Below are 12,736 nucleotides of genomic sequence, written 5' to 3'. Positions count from 1 at the left end.
TCTTGAATTGGTGCTATATGTCACGGACCTAGTTTCGTTACACCCGAACAACTAGAACCGTGTGGCCTTAACGTTTAACAATTCACATCTCTTGCGAGAAAACGTTAAGTCAGCCTTTCCACGCTCACAAATACCTTAACCAATGAGGCTAAATTATAACCGCTTTGAGAAGAGAATTTTGGAGTAAGGAATATATGGAAAATAAGTAAGGTTGGGGAAACTTTCTGTGTATAAATGAAAGGAAAAACTTTACAATCTCTCTAATGAATAAACTCACTTCACTCTACATAATTTACATATGAGACTTCCATCTCTATTTATAGGTTATAGGCAAAAATCTTGCAAGTTACTTTCAAATCAATGACCATGATTTATTTGATCTAAGGGCCCTTATTGAATGCAAGTTGATTTAAACCTCCTTTGACAAGTTGCATTCCACTTTACAACTTATACTTAGTTGTCGTCAAGTGGACATTCTCTACCACTTTCTTTGCAAGTGGATATAACTCGTGCTTAGCTTGCATCTTTAATATTATCCTTGCCAACTCGATCTGAGCTTGCATCTTGATAATATCTTGCAAGTGGCACAAGTGGACAAGTTGTGCAAGTTACCCACTTGCATCCCCAAAATATCTGACTGCAGGTTCATGCATCTTTTCTTCCAAAATGACTAGTTCAGGACTTAGAAAAACCTCATTAACGTGCTGAAAAATAGCCCGCTTCAGGCAGCCTGCTTTCTGCCCAATAGGCTGCTTGCGTCCCCTGCCGCAAGCTGTCTGCGTCCCTTGTCGAATCTACCTGCGTCCCCTATCGCAAGCTATTTTGTCTTGCTGAAACGTGTTACCCACGCTGTTTTGCTACCGCTACCGGGACGAATCGGTTGTGACCGTGTGGGGGCGTAAGTCACTCCCCCACCGAATTTGGCGACGTCCTCGTCGTCGTGTAGTTTCGTAGCTCCGACTCAAATTGTCATAGATCTCCTTCATTTTCCCAAGTAGCTTCGGACTCGGGCAATCCTTTCCATTTGATTAAGTATTGAGTGCAAGGGGGAACACCTCTCCGTCTCACCACTCGATCCGCCAAAATGGATTCAACATCTTTCTCAAAAGATTTTGTGATAATGGAAGGTGCCCTTTTTGATTTGTTTCTCCCTGGATCCTCCATGTCCGGCCTGTAAGGCTTCAACATGCTTACATGAAAAATCGGGTGGATCTTTAAAGTGCTTGGAAGATCTAGCCGGTAGGAAACTTTTCCAACCTTAGTTATGATGGGAAACAGACCTTCATACTTTCTAACCAAGCCTTTATGAACTTTGCGGTAGGCTTTGAATTGTTGAGGCAACACTTTCACAAGTACTTGATCTCCAATGTTGAACTCCAATGGTCTTCGTCTCTCATCGGCCCATTTCTTCATTCTCTTTCGGGCTTTCTCCAAGCAAGATCTCGCTAAGTCTGCATTATCTCCCCATGACTTAGCCATTTTTATTGCTCCAGGACTTCGGTTGGAATTACCAACCATAGGCAATTGTGGGGCGTTGTAGGTTGGCGCCCTATTGCAAGTTCAAATGGACTATGTCCCGTGGATTCGCTTTCTGTAAGTTGTAGGAGAATTGAGTTATGTCCATTAACTTTGCCCAATGTCGCTGATTAGTACTAACAAATTACCGAAGGTAACACTCCAACAATGCGTTCACCCATTCTGTCTGTCCATCCGTCCGCGGGTAAAAACTACTAGAAAAGTGCAAATCTAATCCAGGGAGTTTAAACAACTCCATCCACAATTTTCCCGTGAAGCGGGGATCGCGATCGCTAACAATATGTTTCGGTAATCCCCAATACCTCACAACATGCTTGAAAAATAACCTTACCGTCTCCTCCGCAGTGCAATCCTTTGGGGCCGGAATGAAAATAGCATACTTGGAAAACCGATCAACAACTTCAGACTTTGGCAAAGCGCTAATGAAATCCATGGTGACCACGTCTCATGGTTGATCCGGCACAGGAAGAGGATTAAGAAGTCCTGTCGGTAATTTATTCTCCACTTTGTCTTGTTAGCACACAAGACATGTTTGGACATATGTCTCCACTTGATCACGCATTTGTGAACAATAATATACTCATTCAATCAAAGCCAATATCAGATCTATCCCTGGATGTCCAGCCCATTTAGTGTCATGAAATTCCCGAATCACGTCACGCTGCAAATTTTTCCACTTAGGCACAAATACCCGTTGCCCAGTGGTGTATAGTACCCCATTATCAATCCAAAATCACCTTATCTTGCCTTCTTGGATGGCTTGCATCAATGTTTACTCCATGGGATCATGCTCCAATCCTTGTTTAATTTCCTCTAACAAGGTGTCCCTGGTTTGGCTAATTGCCGCAAGTTCCGCCTTCCGGCTAAGTGCATCCGCCACTACATTCGCTTTCCCACGTTTGTATTCCATCACATAATCAAACTTCGCCAAGAATTATTGCCATCTAGCTTGTTTCGGGCTTACCTTCTTTTGTGATTGGAAGTAACTTATAGCCACGTTATCCGTTTTGATCACAAAACAAGAACCCAAAAGATAATGACGCCATACCCTAGGCAATGCACAATGGCCTTCATTTCTTTTTCTTGCACCTGTAACGCCGCTCCGTGTCATTCAACTTACGGCTCTCAAAGGCAATAGGATGACATTCTTGTATAAGCACACATCCAATAGCAAAATTCGATGCATTCGTTTAAACTTCAAAAATTTTGTTGAAATCTGGCAAGGCCAACACTGGCTGCCTTTAAATCATCAAAGACTCTTTGACATTTCACGGTCCAATCCCATCTTTGAGACTTTTTGAGCAAGTCCATCAATGGGGCAGCTCTAGATGAGTAACCTTTAATGAAACACCGATAGTAATTCACTAATCCAAGAAAAGACCTCAACTCTGTCACCTTAGTATGTGGCTCCCATTCATTGATTGCTTTAACTTTGGCTCCATCCATTTTCAAGTGACCATGCCCGATGATATGTCCCAAGAAATTCACCTCTTCTTTGGCAAATGAACATTTCTCCTTCTTGATGTACAATTCATTTTCCCGCAACACTTGGAAGATAATTTTCAAGTGTTTCACATGTTCCTCCAATGTATTGCTGTAGATGACAATATCATCAAGATAGACCACCATAAATTTATCCAAGTATGGATAAAATATCTTGTTCATCAAAGTGCAAAAGTGGCTGGGGCATTGGTTAAACCGAATGGCATGACAAGCCATTCATAAGAACCATACCGTGTAATGCAAGTAGTTTTGGGTTCATCTCCCTCCGCAATTCGAACTTGATAGTAGCCTTTTTGCAAATCAACCTTGGCGTAAAATTTCGCACTATCAAGCCGATCAAATAAGTCCGCAATCAATGGAATAGGATACTTGTTTTTCATCGTCACCTTATTTAGTGCTCGGTAATCAACGCACATCTTTAATGTCCCATCCGACTTCTTTTGGAATAACAACGGGGAGCCATAGGAAGCTTTGGATGGTCTAATCCTTCCCATCTCCAAAAGCACCGTAAGTTATTTTTGAAGCTCCTCCAGCTCCGGGGGTGCCATGGCCGGGGGTTTGGCTCCAAGTTCTAACTCAATGAGATGATCAACTTCCCTCCTAGGTGGGAGTTTCCTTGGCAACTCCTTGGACATCACGTCCTTATTTTCCTCAAGGACCTTTGTAATAACATTCGGCAAATCATCATTATTAGTAGTGATTTCGGTTGCTACCGACAATTGAGCAATGAATGTCGGCTCACCCTTCTTCCATCATTTCGCTAATTACATAGTCAAAAGTTATCGCGTTTTCGTCCCCATGGAAATGGTAGGAATCATGCATGATGATCCTTTTTCCAAAATGTACATAGAACCAAAAGAAGGCATAGGAATTGCATTAACCTTCCTCAAGAAATCCAAGCCCAATACTAGCTTGAAATCATCCATCAGTGCCACAGAAATATCAATGGGTCCATGCCAGAAACCCAACCAAAGTTATGCTCCTCGAACTACACCTGCTAACGGCCTCATGGATGCATTCACTATCTTCAATAATCCACCTCCATGGTGAATATTCAAGCCTAGCCTCCGTGATGAAATTGTGCGTGGCTTCGGTATCAACTAATGCTCGTATTTGTCGTCCATTGATTTCGGCAAGTACGAACATTAATCTTTTTTCTCCGTTCGTCCCCGGAACGATTTTGGCATTCAAAACATTGAAAAATTGCAATGAACCCATGTGACTTGCACCTTCCTCCTTGCCAGGGGAAGCCTCCGGTTGGGTCTCCATAATAGATGCCAAGGATCCAAGTTTAGGGCAATCCCACATGAGATGCGACCCTTTGCAAATGAAGCAACTACGAGGAGCAAAATTACCTCTCTTTTTATCATCATACTCCTTCCACCAAGTAGTTGGTTTGTTGCCACCGGGTTTGTAATCAACTTTGAGATTTGGCCTCCAATCTTGCTTACTCCGTTGTTTGTCTTTTCGCACATCACCTCCGCCTTTGCCAAAATTCCCTTTAGTTGGTTTGAAAGTCCTTACTTGCGACTCCGTACTCCTTTGGAACTCCGTCAAAGATTCGGCAACCGCAATTGCCTCATCCACATTTTTGACTCCGCGATGTTGTAATTCTTGTCGTACCCATGTTGTACGTCCATCCATGAAATAGAATAGCAAGACATCCTCCGGCATGCTCGGGAATTGAAGCATAAGGGTCATGAACTCTTTGACATAGTCACGAATGGTCATTTTTTGTTTCAATTTCCTTAGTTTCTTGCGGGCCTCGTACACAACGTTCTCTGAGTAAAATTACCTTTTTAGCTCCCTTTTGAACTCGTCCCAGGTATCAATTCTACTAGCTCCATGTTCAACATCGGCATGCTTACGATGCTATCAAAGAGATGCGGTGTCGGTAAGATACATAGAAGCGGTCCGGACTTTCATGGCTACATCAACAAGATTTACGCCTTCAAAGTAGACTTCCATTTGCCATAGGAAGTTTTCCACATCTTTGGCATCCCGTCGCCCATCATAATGTTTAGGCTTCGGGCATTCAATCATCGGGGCAACAATAGTTGAAGCGGCACCTCCGCTTGTATCGACAGTGGATTGATTGTATTGATCAAGCTCTTTGCTCATTCTTTCCATCATCACGACCAATTGGTTAACTTGGCCATGCATGGCGGAAACAGCATCCAAGACTTTGGTTTGGAGATGACCAAAATTAGCCGTCACCGCGGCTTGTCCGGCTACCACAGCTCGAACATCATCTTTCATCGTTGGGACATCATTTTCCAATGATGCTCGTGTGTCCATCGCCTCTTGGACATTAATTTGTAGAGTTTCTAGCTTTCCAATGGCGTGTCCCTCCAACGCCTCGAAGGAGCTTTCAAGAGATTCGACCCGATCACCCATATTTGCGATGATTTGGTCAAATTTACCTTCCATGTTGGTGGCTTCCCTCATCTTACTTTTGCCTCGCATTTTCATTACTTCAGTTTGAGCAGCACCTCGACCCCTCTCCTCAATCTCAATATCAACAGTTTCTTAAGATTCCGCCATTATAACGACCTACAAATGAGGCTCTGACACCACTTGTCACGGACCTAGTTTCGTTATACCCGAACAACTAGAACCGTACGACCTTAACGTTTAACAATTCCCGTTCCTCATGAGAAAACGTTAAGTCAGCCTTTTTCACGCTCACAAATAACTTAACCAATGAGGCTAAATTATAACCGTTTTGAGAAGAGAATTTTGGAGTAAGGAATATATGAAAAATAAGTAAGGTTGGGGAAACTTTCAGTGTATAAATGAAAGGAAAAGTTTTACAATCTCTTTAATGAATAAACTCACTTCACTCTACATAATTTATAAATGAGACTTACATCTTTATTTATAAGAAAAAACCTTGCAAGTTGCTTTCAAATCAATGACCATGATTTATTTGATCTAAGAGCCCTTATTGGATGCAAGTTGATTTAAACCTTCTTTGACAAGTTGCATTCTACTTTACAACTCATGCTTAGTTGTCGTCAAGTGGACATTCTCTACCACTTTCCTTGCAAGTGGATACAACTCGTGCTTAGCTTGCATCTTTGGTATTACCTTGCCAACTCGATCTTAACTTGCATCTTAATAATATCTTGCAAGTGGCACAAGTGGACAATTTAGTTGCCCACTTGCATCCCCAAAATATCCGGTTGCAGGTTCATGCATCTTTTCTTCCAAAATGGCTAGTTCGGGACTTAGAAAAATCTCATTAACGTGCTGAAAAACAGCCCACTTCAGGCAGCCTATTGGGCAGCTTCTACAGCAATCTGCCTGCGTCCCCTGCCCGAATCTGCCTGCGTCCCCTGTCGAATCTGCTTGCGTCCCCTACCGTAAGTTGTTCCGTCTTGTTGAAATGCGTTACCCGCGCTGTTTTGAGGCCACTACCGGGACGGATCGATTGCGATCGTATGGGGGCGTAAGTTATAGCTTAATTTTCATGTGAACACGTGAGGCTTGATTGACTTTCACCGCAAACACCACTAGATTGTCCTTTGATTTCCAAAGCTTTCTTCTTCCAGTTGAAATACCCACAATCTTCAGTACAACAAAAAAATAATTGGCCTATGTTTCTCGTCTTCTTCTCCACCTCCCTTAGTCTCACAATTTTCTCGACACAATTCGGGCATAATTGTTTATTTGGACATTTGGGCAACCGATGCGCATACGATATACAATTATGGCAAATGCCCTTGTTCTTTCCTACCATTTATTAATTCAATTGCAACAACTATAACTTCAAAGTTACAATTCAAGATACATGACATTGTAATGTGATTGGGATTCAAGATACATGAAGCCCCCGTTTGCCCCCATTACATTATATTATATTTTTCTCTCTCCTATTTTAATCACACAATCTTTCATAAAATAATATTACACGTAAATCGAAAAATTTTCCTTCTTTTTTCAACAACTCATTTTTTCAAAAAAAAAAACACTATTCCAACCATTTTCATTTCTAGAAAATGGGGTCAAACGGGGGCGAAAACTACAGTATAAAAATTCTAACCATTTAATTTATGAACTAGAACCATAAACCCATTTCTTGCGAGATGCAATCTGGCAAAAAATAAAACCATGTCATGTCTGTCGATAGGCAAAAGTTTGAAATGGCATAAACTCTAAACCCTAAACCCAAATTGAATAAAACTTGAATCCGATTTAGACTACAATTAAACCTCAATAAAATAATACCCTCGGGATCGGAAAAAAATATTCATTTAGCGAGGTTATTTATTTATCGATAAATGAATAAATTATTCATTTATCGATAAATAAATATTTATTATTTTGGAGAGAGCTTTTCAATATAAAATATATACATTGTATGTGGTAAGAAAAATCAAAAGACACTAATCAAAGTATTATTTGAATATAGGGAAGCTCAAAAGTTTTAATGAAACTTAATGTCTCTAAAAACTAAGTTCACGTACAATATTTTGTTTCCCCTCCAATGTCTTCTCATCATTTGAAAGGAGTAAAAAAATCAACTTTAACCGATAAAATGAGGAGTGCAATATGTGAGCATAAGGAAGAGAATCCAACTATTAGCCAAAAAGATATGCAAGCATGGGTGCAACAAAAGTTTGATTTGACCATTAGTCAATCAACAATATCGAACACTCTCAAAAGGGCGTCGGAATATTTGTCAAATGAGATGAAAAATAGTGATGTTAAAAGGCAAAAATCGGCAAAATACCCTGATTTAGAGAAAGTTTTGTATGAGTGGTTTCTTCAAAGGCAAGATAAAGTGAACATGTCTGGAAAGATTATCCAAGGAAAAGCAAAAGAGCTTTTGCAAAAAATGTATGGTGAAACTAATCCAGAATTCAGCTTTTCTAGTGGATGGTTAGAACGTTTCAAGGCAAGATATGGAATCAAATCTTACCGACGTTTCGGTGAAAGCGGTTCAGTTATCTACTTGGAATACGATCAAAACTAGACCAGTTTCAGTTGAAGGATAATTACAATATGGATGAAACTGGATTATTTTACCGATTGGAAGCTGATCATTCACTTGCTACCAAGCAGCTCGAAGGACGCAAAAAAGATAAAGAGAGAATTACTGTTGTTATTTGTTGCAATGGTGATGGATCTGACAAAGTACTACTTTGGGTTATTGGTAAGTGTGCAAATCCTAGATGCTTTAAAAATGTGAACATGAACAATCTTAATTGCAAGTATCAATCCAACAAGAAAGTTTGGATGACTGACTTGCTTTTTCAAGATTTTGTTGGTTGGTTTGATAAGAGAATAAATGGCAGGAAGGTTCTCTTAATAGTAGACAATTGCCCAGCTCATCCAAAGGTAATTGAAAGCTTGAGAAATGTAGAGTTATTTTTCTTACCTCCTAACACAACATCTAAGATTCAACCATGTGATGCTAGGATTATTCGAGCATTCAAAGCTCATTGTCGTCGTCGTTTTTATTCTAGCATCTTACAAGGCCTTGAGGTTGAAGCACCAAATCCTGAAAAAATTAATATTTTGAATGCTATTAATTTTGCTAACATGGCTTGAAATTTTGATGTGAAGACAACAACAATTGCAAATTGTTTTCGGCATTGCAAGATTCGGTTAGAAGAAAACAATGTTCCCGAACCAGAAGTTGGTGAATTAGATGAAGGTATCCAAGAATTAAATGATGTCATCTCTAATTTACACTATAGAAATATGATGGATGTTGAACATCTTTTGAACTATCCTAGCGAGAATGATGCAGTTATGGAATCACTTACAGACGAAGAAATTATTTAATTGATAATGAACAATAATGATGATGAGAATGATCTTGAACCAGATAATAGTAGCGTTGTCCCAAATGTGTCGTCAAAAGAGGCATTTTAAGCAATAGTCACCTTAAGCAACTACTTGTTACAACACGAGCAAAATATTCCAAAAGTTATGTATGCTCTACAAAAAGTTAAGGATGGGTTTCTTTTTGGTTTAGGTGGGAAGAAAAAACAATCAGCTATAGATGCATATTTTCAAAAGGAATTATTATTGTACTAGTATTGTTGATTGATTGAAAGATTTTGGTCTATATATATATATATATATTTTTCCTCAATGAAATCCATTAATTATTACTTTATATTTTTATTGGGCCCTTAAGGATTCAATTTTTTTATTACTTAATGCATTTAGCGAGGTTATTACTTTAGTCCATTGGTCTAAGTCGGGATCGAAAGAAATTATTATATAATCGAGGTTATTACTTTATCGAACATTACTTTATTGAGGTTTAACTGTACATAAACTCTAAAATCTAAACCCAAATTGAACAAAAGTTGAAATCGATTTCAATTGCATAAACTCTAAAACCCAAACCCAAATTGAACAAAACTTGAAATTGATTTGAGATGCATTAAAAAAAAAAAAGCAGATTTATGTTAAAGATGTTGTACCACCATTTCTATGTACACTAGTCGCTCCGTTCATTGTCGATATCGCGCTCGTTGTCGACGTTTTTGGATGAGAGAAACCGGCTCTTGATTTTGAGATCTAGCTTCCAATCGTTTATATATTAGGGGCTATTTCAGAAACCAGTCAATTCAATTGTTGCTTGCCGTCGACCGTTGGAATTTTTGGACGAGAGCAAGCTTCCAATCGTTAATCTTGTGATTGAGATAAGACAAGGCCTATTTCTATAATATATTGGGGCCTATTTGTGTAATATATCAGAGGCTATTTCGGTTAAATTAATTCTTCTTCAAATGTCATGAAAAATTGAAAATCAAACTATGCTAGCTTAGCATTATGGACGAGGTTATGTATATGCTTATGTACCCATAGCATTATCCTTTTTTAATTAAAAAAAAAAAAATTAGTCCAACCATCTACATCCCCTCATAGAGTTATATTTTCAAGGGGAAAGGATACAAATTTTTAGATCTTAATATCTTGCTTTAGTTCGATAAGAGTATTTACAAAAAAATCTTTTTTTCATTTGATTCACTTCAAATTCTTTGAGAGCTCTTGACAAGGTTAAGTCCCCCTTTGGAGGGTTGACCTAGAAATTTGAGGCTATAAACGACTCATTATTATGATGCCCTCTAACGTAAAATTTTTCACAAAACACTTAAATATTTAAATAAATAATATATTTGTATTTTATACGAAGACTAGATAAAGGGGCAAAAAAATTGTTTCTAACAATTCGAGAGACTAAGTAACATAATATTAGCAAAATTAATCTGTTGATGATAAAATATTATCAAAGTGTAAGTAATAATCTCCAACAATTATTAATCGAGAAAATTAGAGAAATGTGCAATTTAGCAAATTTTAGAAAATTTAAGGAGTGAAAATCATGAGAAAGTTTTAAGATCCTAAGAATGTTGTAAGGATGACTTTAAGGGAAACAATGATTTCGGTGCTTAAACTTGAGATGAGGCCTTAAATACAATAAGTGCAAAAATAATGGAGTAGATTGTAAAATAGTAAGAAATATATATTTTAAGATTATAATGTGAAGAGTAAGTTAATGTAGTGATGAGAAACATATCCAGACTCTAAAGATCTTGATTTCAAGTAATAATTTTGAGATTTTAAAAGATTAAAGTGAAAATACGTTTCGAGATCAATAATGCATTTGGACCAAATGAATAAATGTTAGAGGATCCAAGAATTATCATATCAATATTATACTCATTCAGAAATTGTTAATAAATGGCACATTATGGATTCGAAAAAAAATTGAATAAACCAAAATTTAGTTATAACTCATTACAGTAAACTACTTAATATTAATATTAGTTTCCAAATTAAACCATATTACCATAACAATATTGGCTTATTTGATAGCTCATAATTAATCATGTATACTAAACTCAAAAAATATATATTATTTTGAATAAGGTCGAATTAAGTTAGAATCGATGAAAAAAATTATAGTTAAATGATTTTTTAAGTAATCTATCTTTTAGCTGTTTGTAGTTTACCACGTTTGGTCTCCATTATTTAAGATTATAATTTTTGAAATAGTATTTTTTGAAAACGTGGTTAAAAAAGAATAAAGGTTTTAGGTATACATTTAATATTATTTTATTGGATAATGTATGTTTGATAAAAAGACAGAGAAAAATGAATTATAAGTTTGAGGGGGCCAAATGGGAATTTAATTGACCTTTTGTCGGGTAGCTTATTTCATTTTGGGGTTCTTTAAGATTTGGGCCATAGACCTTTGTCAGTTGGCTTTAGCCTAAGCTAGCCCTACCCTTTTGTCTTCATTTTTAAAAATTCATTTTTCATTAAACTTATTTTCAATTATAAATTTCATGAGACACAAAGGATGATTATTCGCTCAATCAACTCTTGCCATCACGCTCTGACTTTAGCATTTGCTGAGCACATCTAACCTTTCTAAAATTAAAAAGAGCCGAGGGACTCTTTTAGTTTTCTTAGGCACTAAGGAAGATTGCCTTTAGGATAATTGTTTGCTGCTTCTGGCGTAGCCCTTGGAGTCTCATTCAAACCTGATAAAGAAAAAGCATCAATTCACAACCTAGGATGGCTAACACTACCTTCAATGTCTCCTTAAAACCGGCATTTAGTGAAAATTTGTTCATATGTTGCATGGAAGGGGGCTAGGTAAAGCAGACGGCGGTTGATGAGGGAATGGTCTGACTAATCTATGCTCAAACAATTTAGGTAGAATTTGGCTTAGCCATAATGCCCCATGACTTCTCATCGAGCACGCTTTCCTTGGCCTTTATAGTTGTATGGCACCTGCTTTTTCTCTCTGCCTCTGATGGTCATTCTTCCATTGCCGTTATTTTTGTTGTTAGCGTGGACTCGTTTCAATTTCACAAAGTATCCTGCCTAGTTGCTTGTGGTGTAGTTAAGACAAGAAAATTGTTTCATTTGCGCACCACAGGAAAGCTTGAAGATCGGAAAAGCACTTTGATTTCCTGTTTCGAAGAAATAAGTGGCTTACGAGGAAGAGGCCGTTGCAAACAAGTAGGAGTCCCATTTCATCTCGATAAAGTGAGAATGACGCAATATTAATTCAAAGCGAGCACTACTGATTAGTTTTAGGCAGACGAAGAAGGTGAACTAGCAGGCTTCAAGTGTCCTTTGACAAAAGAAGGGGTTAATAGGAAGGGAATGGGCTCAATATCTTACTATTTAGGAAAGTTCAAGATCTTAGTCTAAAGTAAATACTGTACTCTTTCTTAGGGCAGAAGCATACTCAAGGTAGGATATGAAATTAACTACAACTTTTTATCAATTTTATTCACATATTTTATCAACTTTTATTAAAATTTAATAAAAAAATTGATTTTTATTTACATCAATCAACATGCTTGCATGAGTTATTAATATTATCAATTAGTTAATATTAATATTTAAAAATTATTTAAGAAGGAATGATTTCTAAAATGTGTTGAAATAATTAGGAGCCTTTTTTAGAGTGATTTTGAGAATTGATTTTTTGACCGTTAGAAAAAAAGTGAGGTCCGCCTCTGAGAGAAGAAGTTAAATATGACGACTATAATATTAAAATAATGATCAAAAAATTAATTTTTTGGATCACAAAATCCCTCCCAAAGAAGCTGTTGATGATACTGGAGAAAAGAGAAGGCCCATAGTCGGTCCACCAATGATTCTTCGTTTTCGTGTAACTTTTATTACCAATTTCCTATTGGTTTATCAAAAG

The 12,736-nt window shown here is 37.5% G+C and overlaps 1 pseudogene; it reads left to right on the top strand.

Moving 5' to 3' along the window:
- The first annotated feature begins 7,517 nt into the window (after positions 1-7,517).
- Positions 7,518-11,617, top strand: LOC111366613 (annotated as a pseudogene).
- Positions 11,618-12,736: the final 1,119 nt, after the last annotated feature.

This window comes from Olea europaea, chromosome 18, assembly GCF_002742605.1.
Source record: "Olea europaea var. sylvestris chromosome 18, O_europaea_v1, whole genome shotgun sequence".
NCBI lineage: Eukaryota > Viridiplantae > Streptophyta > Magnoliopsida > Lamiales > Oleaceae > Olea > Olea europaea.
This window is presented reverse-complemented; position numbering and strand designations above follow the sequence as displayed.